At 37.7% G+C, this 7,384-nt stretch overlaps 1 long non-coding RNA gene across 1 annotated transcript; it reads right to left on the reverse strand.

Annotated features, from left to right (window-relative positions):
• Positions 1–1,357: 1,357 nt before the first annotated feature.
• On the reverse strand, positions 1,358–2,314 carry LOC127121136 (uncharacterized). The gene is made up of 2 exons (XR_007803326.1): positions 1,974–2,314; positions 1,358–1,848 (listed from the first exon to the last, which is right to left on the reverse strand). It is a non-coding gene; the product is annotated as an uncharacterized LOC127121136 (long non-coding RNA).
• Positions 2,315–7,384: the final 5,070 nt, after the last annotated feature.

Here is a 7,384-nt window from a genome sequence, read left to right on the forward strand (position 1 = left end):
AAAACATTGTTTTACCCAAAACAGATGAGGAGTGGACGCATACCACACATCGAACGGATTTATAAATCTACATTCGGAAAAGCGTCATTTATCTCTACTCAACAATCGTGGCCGAAACATTGTTTTGTATCACTTAAGACAATATATCTTTCATTTATGAAAAAGGTTTTTGATTAGTCGCACGGCGGCGAGAAAAGAGTTTGATTGGTTGGATGTATTTTGAGTGATGGCGAGAACTTGGATGAGCGAGATATACATCTCGAATCCTAGCCTCAGGAGTGCATGGTATACACCATGTTCCATTTCCATCTTTATTGAGAAAGGTATTAAGGTAGGAATTAGGTATTTTGAAGTTTGAAAGACGAGTACTTGTGACCTACAAGCTCTTACAGCTTGGGTCTAATACTCGGGACTACGTCTGGACATTCCACCCAGGCAGTCTATTTCTTTCCAATATTGCTAAGAAAATGATTCGGATATTTATGAATGTTTTGGAGGGAAGACGAATATTTATGGCTTGCAAGCTCTTACAGCTTGAGCCTAATATTCGGGATTACGGCTGGATATTCCCTCCAGGTAATCTTTTTCTTCCAACTTTATTAAGAAGATGGTTTGAGATATTTACAGGTGTTTTGGAGAGAAGACGAATATTTATGGCTTGCAAGCTCTTACAGCTTGAGCCTAATATTCGGGATTACGGCTGGATATTCCCTCCAGGTAATCTTTTTCTTCCAACTTTATTAAGAAGAGGTTTTGAATCTTGGAGTGTGAAAGAGAAGACAAATATTTATGGCTTGCAAGCTCTTACAGCTTGAGCCTAATATTCGGGATTACGACTGGACATTCCATCCAGGTAACCTTTTTCTTCACGTTTTATTTAGAAAATGATTTAAATATTGGAGTGTTTTGAATTGATGAGATTGAAATGGTTTAGTTTAAGGAAATTGAAATGGTAGTGAAATAAATTGATTAATATTAAATTAACAAAATTAATTGATTAAAATTCGATTAAGTTGTCTAATTAAGGTAATTAAAATTAATTATCAAAATTGTTTGATTAAAAATTAATATAATCAAATGACTAAGCTAATTAAAATTAGTTAACAAAATTATCTAATTTAATTCAAACTTTAATTAATTATCTTTAAAAGAAATAAGTGACAATATTGAATATAAAATATTAAATTGAATCGGCCACCATGTGCTCATAAACCGGTTTATACATAACGACAACGGAGTTGGAGTGTCGTATGTAAGGATCGAAACACGTTGAAAATACACAATCAATGTAGAAATTTGGGTGACATATCGGTATTAAATTACCGAATCCACGAATCAAAATCACAACACAATGTGATAAAATAAAATAAAAAGACAACATCAACACAAAATTATACTTACATTTTTTAGAAATTACATGGAAACAGAATGGTAACGATTTAAAAATCCAACGTAAGTGTTAGTACAAATTGAACCGAAAATTTCAGCAGGTGCACATGGCAAATGACTTAAGAGTCCATAATGAAGTTCTAACCAAAACTCCAATAGGCATCACTAGCACTTAAAAAAACAATATAATAACACTTTATGAAAACAAGACATGAGCGGATACATGATTACAATTTATTAACTTTGCATAAAAGACAAAAACTCTAAATTTCACTTACTATTTATAACACACAACAAGCATTTCAATATGAACTAGAATGATAGTAAAAATTAAAAGAGAACCAAAGATTAACAAAAAAAAAAAAAAAAAAAATTCAACAATACACATCATATGTTAATGGCGGCTAATACAACAATACTCTCTCCATTTGCAGCAATATTGCCAGCTAACACTATCGACTGGGAAACGACATCATCATAAAACAAGAAACAGTATCATGATAAAACTTTGTAGATAAACATTTATCATTATATCTCACACCAACAAAAGAATCTAAAGTTAGAAATAAAAGAAATAAAAATACCCAGGAGATCCAAAGCAAACGGATCTGAAAGCGAGCTTGATTTTCCGGTGAACTTCCGTTTGCTTCTATGACGGAAATACGGCCAAAAATGTGGTGCTAGTTTCTTTAGGGGCGGCTGATGTTTTTTTTAGAGAGAGATTAGAGAAAAGTGAGAAAAAAATGAGAGAGAGTGCAGAATTTTTTTTCAATTCAGAATATTTTTTTGAATGGAAAGAATAGAGTGAGTGTGCTGCTGGTGAGAGAAGAGTTTGTGGTGTCTGCCGCTAGGCAACGGTTGGTTTCCCATCATGAGCTAATGACATTAGTTTAAATAGTAAGGATTTCTGGGGTTCTCTTGACACACAAACACCAAAATGTCCTTTTTAATCATTTTAATTGATATAATTAGTTTAAAAATCAAATAAACAAAAAATAAATATACGTTTTTGTTAAATAAAAATAAATAAAACAAATAAATATTTTAATCATTTTTTATTTAATATTTTTTAATTAGATAATCAAAATAAAATTGAAATGAAAATATGAATAATCCTATTTATTTTCTTGTGAATGTGTTAAAAAATATATAAATAAAAGGACTCAAAATGAATAAAAGATGTGCACAAAAATGTTCGAAAATTTAAAATAAATGCACCAAAATGATCAATATGAAATAAACTTATTGAAAAAATACAATGTTTCTTTTAATTTTGAAATAAATTTTGACCGGTTAAACAGGCTTGAGCTGATCAGAATGGTGGCCAAGAAAATTAGCTGAAAAATAAATCGAGCATACCGGATCAAACTACGCGAAACGTAGATTAATAAAATTGATGTCTAGAAGCTTGATTTTAAAATTTTTCATTCACTGATTTGACGCACATCCGTTGATTAATTCAATCGGTTTGTCTGTAATTTCCAAAAAATTATTTCGACTGATATTTTAGGCACTATGCGGTATGGAATGCATGGTATGATATGTAGACGTGCAATAGCTATGATTAATGTGTTGAATTAGCGATTCAGGGTCAAAATTGGGGTATGACACTCTCCATTAGCTATTTCCCGAGTAGAGATGTTCAGAAGTTCTGGAGTGACATTACATGTGGAGGTAGCCCTGACCCTTCCACCCAAATCTCTAACAAGATCCGTAATCCTGCTTTCAGATATTTTCAGATGATTATTGCTCACACCTTCCTGGGGAAGAGTGACACTGATACACACATAAGTGCTGAAGAGATTTTCTTCATGTACTGTACCACTCAGTCATGCCCAGTAGCTTGCAGAGATTTTCTGATCGAGAGTCTCTATCTTAATGCTCGCTCCGCTGTGAGTCATATACATGTTGGAAGCTCGGGAACCCATATAGCCTCCGCCCTAGGACTTGATAGAAGGCTATTTCACCTAACATCTTACTGCAGTTATCTTTTGATGGATATTGACTTCTGTCTGGACTGTGGCCTCATGAGGAGATCTTCTTTCCACCCAGATCAATACAGGCTCTTGATCGAGGGTGAGACTATCCACTACTTTACTTTACCAGACCCTCAGGTAACTTGTGTTTATAATCAGGCCAATTGGGCCTATGCCATAGAAAGCTAAGGCGAGACGGTAGATGAGCAGAGAATCCCACCTGAAGTAGAGCATCATCCAACACCTACCAGAATCAAATTCCTCACCAATAATCCAAATCTTCAGAGTCCAAGCATGCATTCTGAGCTTGTTAACCCAAGCGCCTCGTAAGAAAAGGATCAAAGTCATTAACCGGCTACTTCACTAAGTGCGTGTGAAGGCAAAGGGCTTAATGTGATTGCGCTAGAATGAAATCGGGTGAAATAGGAACGAGAAACACTAGGTTGAGCTATAATAGCATGATTCGAACTGGCTTGTACAAAGGAGAGATCTACGTTAATGCTTATTTCCTGTGTCGTCACTGTATCTTTAGTGTTTTACTTGAGTATCTGTCATCTTAAAAAAGTACCTAGCAACTACGTCCGAATTGGAAATGTATTCGCGTTTAACTAGTGTTTTCAAATTTTATTTGCTTAAGGACAAGCAAAGATTCAAGTTTAAGGGAGTTTGATAACGCGAAAATACATCGTATATTTGCCTTGATTTACACTCAAAAATCGTAACATTTTCATTTATATTCTGATCATCCTACAAGTGTTCGAGTTATTTTTGCATGTATTTCAATCCCCATGCTTAAATGAGCAAAGTATAGAAAAGGAAGGAAAAGAAGTAGAAACAGAAGAGAAAGCAACAGAAAAAAACAGAAAAACAGAGAATACAAACTTTGTGGATGTGACGACCGTCACAAAGCATGTCACGACCGGCACGCCCAGCTTGTGACGACCGTCACAGTCCCATCACGAACGTCACACGGCCAAAATCAGCGTTTTGAAACAGTCAACATAAGTGATCCAATAGGCCTAAATTCTCGTTGGTCAGCCACTTGCCCGTGATTTCCTCACTCAACCAAGTCATCCTTCTTTCTCTCAACTGTCAAGACCTAATGGGGGATATAAAAAGACGGAAGTTGGAAACCTACGGGGACGCTTAATTTTTCTCTTGGAATCCAACTTTGAAGACCTTTTTCTCTCTGCATTTTTTCACAGCAATTCTATTTTCTCTTTTACTTTTCTTCTGCAACATTAATTCTCTTTTACCGTTCAGAGCTTTGATTTTCCCCTTTTCCTCTCCGCCTTTCATTTAGCCAAAGTAGTAGTTTCCTACAATGGGAAACTACTACAATTTATTTAATTTAGTTTAAGCCATTATTTCGAAGAGGCAGAATCCTACCGACCTGTGGAGGACAGCTCAAGTACTTCAAGATTCGGCGTATTCTATTAACCCAATTTCCTGGTTTTAATCAATTGTTATTGCTTTATTATTATTGTAATCATGTCTGTTTTATCGTTGATCTGTTTATGTTCGTCTGTGTTTGCATTGTTTAACTTGTCCGGCTAAACTACCGGTATCGGTATGTAACAATTTAATTAGACGGGATTTAATAATAATCGGTGTAAAACTTCTTTCCTCAAACAATCTTTTTGGCCATGGTTTTTAATTAAAATTTAAATAACTTTGTCACAAGAGTGAGAAGCTATTTAAAACGATTTTGTCACGAGAGTGGGAAATTAACTAAGGTGAGAACCAACAATCGCGAGAGCGTGAGGGTCGAACTGGATAGTAAAAACTAGGCATTGATTTTAAAAACAGCGAGAGAACTTTAAAAGCATACTGATATCCCTGACGATTAAAATTATACACCAGTTACATATAGATAGTAAAAACTAGGCATTAATTTAAATTATACACCAGTTACTTATCGAATCCCTGATGATTAATGCGTTGCATACTGATATCCTTCTATTAATATTTTCTTAAAACTTAACTTCCCTTAGATTAAATTTCTTCAACCAAACTTCTAAAAATCATTCCCTTAGCTAAACATAGTAATGTCGGTAGCATTAGTTTGACCATCGGTCCCTGTGGGTTCGATATCTTTTAAATCTAAAACGACTGGACTGTGCACTTGAAGTCAAGTACCCGATAGACTATATTCTATATACAGTCACGAGACGTATCAATTTTTTGGCGCCGTTGCAGACGACCATTACACAACCGTTATGTGTGACGACCGTAACCCCCCTATGACGACCGTCACGGATCTAGAGGGCGCGCCTATAAAAACAGGCGCACTTCCTCTCTTCTTCCTCATCAGATCATCCTACTTTCCTTAACCTTCCCACTCACACCATTCTTTTCTCCATTAACCCTTTCTTCATAACCTTTTAAGCAAGAAACCTGTGAGTACCTTATAACTCACGAAATCCATCTTTCCCACCAAAACCTACATTTTCATAAACGACACTAATGGCCCGTCAAGAGAGAGCTGCTCCCGACCTCTCAAACATCGTATTCAAAAATGGAGAAGCCGACGAGCGACAGAGAGACAACTACCTCAGGTTCTATCAACGTTCAGTCCAAGCTACGAGGTATGATGATAACGAATGTCTGACGGAGCTGGGACTTTCAGAGGGTGTGGAATGGATGCTGAACAACTCCAGTTTGACGAAGCTTTGCACCAACCCGCAACCAACTTACGAGGCACTGACCTTGGAATTCCTGTGTTCTTTCTCCTACATTACCTCTTCTGGCGCAACTCGGTTTCTCACCGGAGTCGCCACATTTAGAATGTTCGGTACCGAGTATTCCCTGAACCAAAATCAAATAGCGCGAATGCTTGGGTACCGACATGGAGAGGGAGTTCACTGTTGTATCCCTGACGGATGGTCAGAAATAGCTTTTGGAGTGTGGCATAGCCTTACCAACATGAACGTCGCAAGCTGGGATGCGCTCAATGCAACTTACATCCACAACCCAACTATAAGATATTTCCACCGAGTCCTAGGGCACACGGTTTTCAGAAGAGTCAACAATCACAAGATCAACTCTAAGGAGCTCTTCTTTCTTCACTACGTGTTCACCCCGATCGTGTTCATTGCCACCCCATTCCTATTGGCCAACCTACAAGTTGCATGCATGAGAGGCAGTCAGGCGTTCTGTTTTGGAGGAATCATCACCTCCATAGCACTAGGTCTGAATCTGGGGGATAGGCTCGCCGACTTACCCGCCTTGCCAGCCGAGTTCCTCAACATCAACTATTGTCGTTCCTCACACCTCTCAAGGCCAGAGACGATGGGAAGTACCATCCTGTGGTTAGAAACAAGATAGTTCGAAGCATCATCATGCCCAACAAGAACCGTACAGATCCGAAGAATATGGTGAATTGGATTTTTGATCTGAACTCCCCTAAGCCAAATGAAGGAGATCCTAATAATGGAGTAGATGAAGTCGAAGTAGAACTTGACCGAGAAATGCCACAACCACCTCCTAAGTACGCTACAGAGACATCTTCCCAAGGCCAGCAAAGAAATGAGCGACGACCCGCCACCATGGAGGACATTTACGCTGAGATGTTGCGACACAACCAGAGGATGGAGGAGTGCCAGACAAAAATGGCAAACAATCCAGCAGATACAGAGGGATCAACACGACTATGCAAACTAGCACAACCAGGGGATGGCAGAGCTTTCCAAAGAGATGAGTGCCCTGACACATCATGTTGATGCCATCTAGGAGTACACTCAGCATGTGGGGTTGGATCCTACCCAGCAAGGAAGAAGTGAGCATGCATGAGTAAGAGCCAGAGCGCGCAGAGGCCAACATCGTGACGACGAGTAGTGATCTTCGTGTTTCTTCCCTTTTTCTTTATATTGTATCATTGAGGATAATGCTTTGTTAAGATGTGGGAGGAAGTCCTTATCTTTCCTTTACTTGTTTCTATTTTTAGCACCACCGATCCTTGAATTAGAGCATTTCTTATATTTAAGACGCCGAATACTAGAGTACCAACAAAGGTACAA

The sequence above is a fragment of the Lathyrus oleraceus genome, chromosome 2 (genome assembly GCF_024323335.1).
Source record: "Lathyrus oleraceus cultivar Zhongwan6 chromosome 2, CAAS_Psat_ZW6_1.0, whole genome shotgun sequence".
Taxonomy (NCBI): domain Eukaryota; kingdom Viridiplantae; phylum Streptophyta; class Magnoliopsida; order Fabales; family Fabaceae; genus Lathyrus; species Lathyrus oleraceus.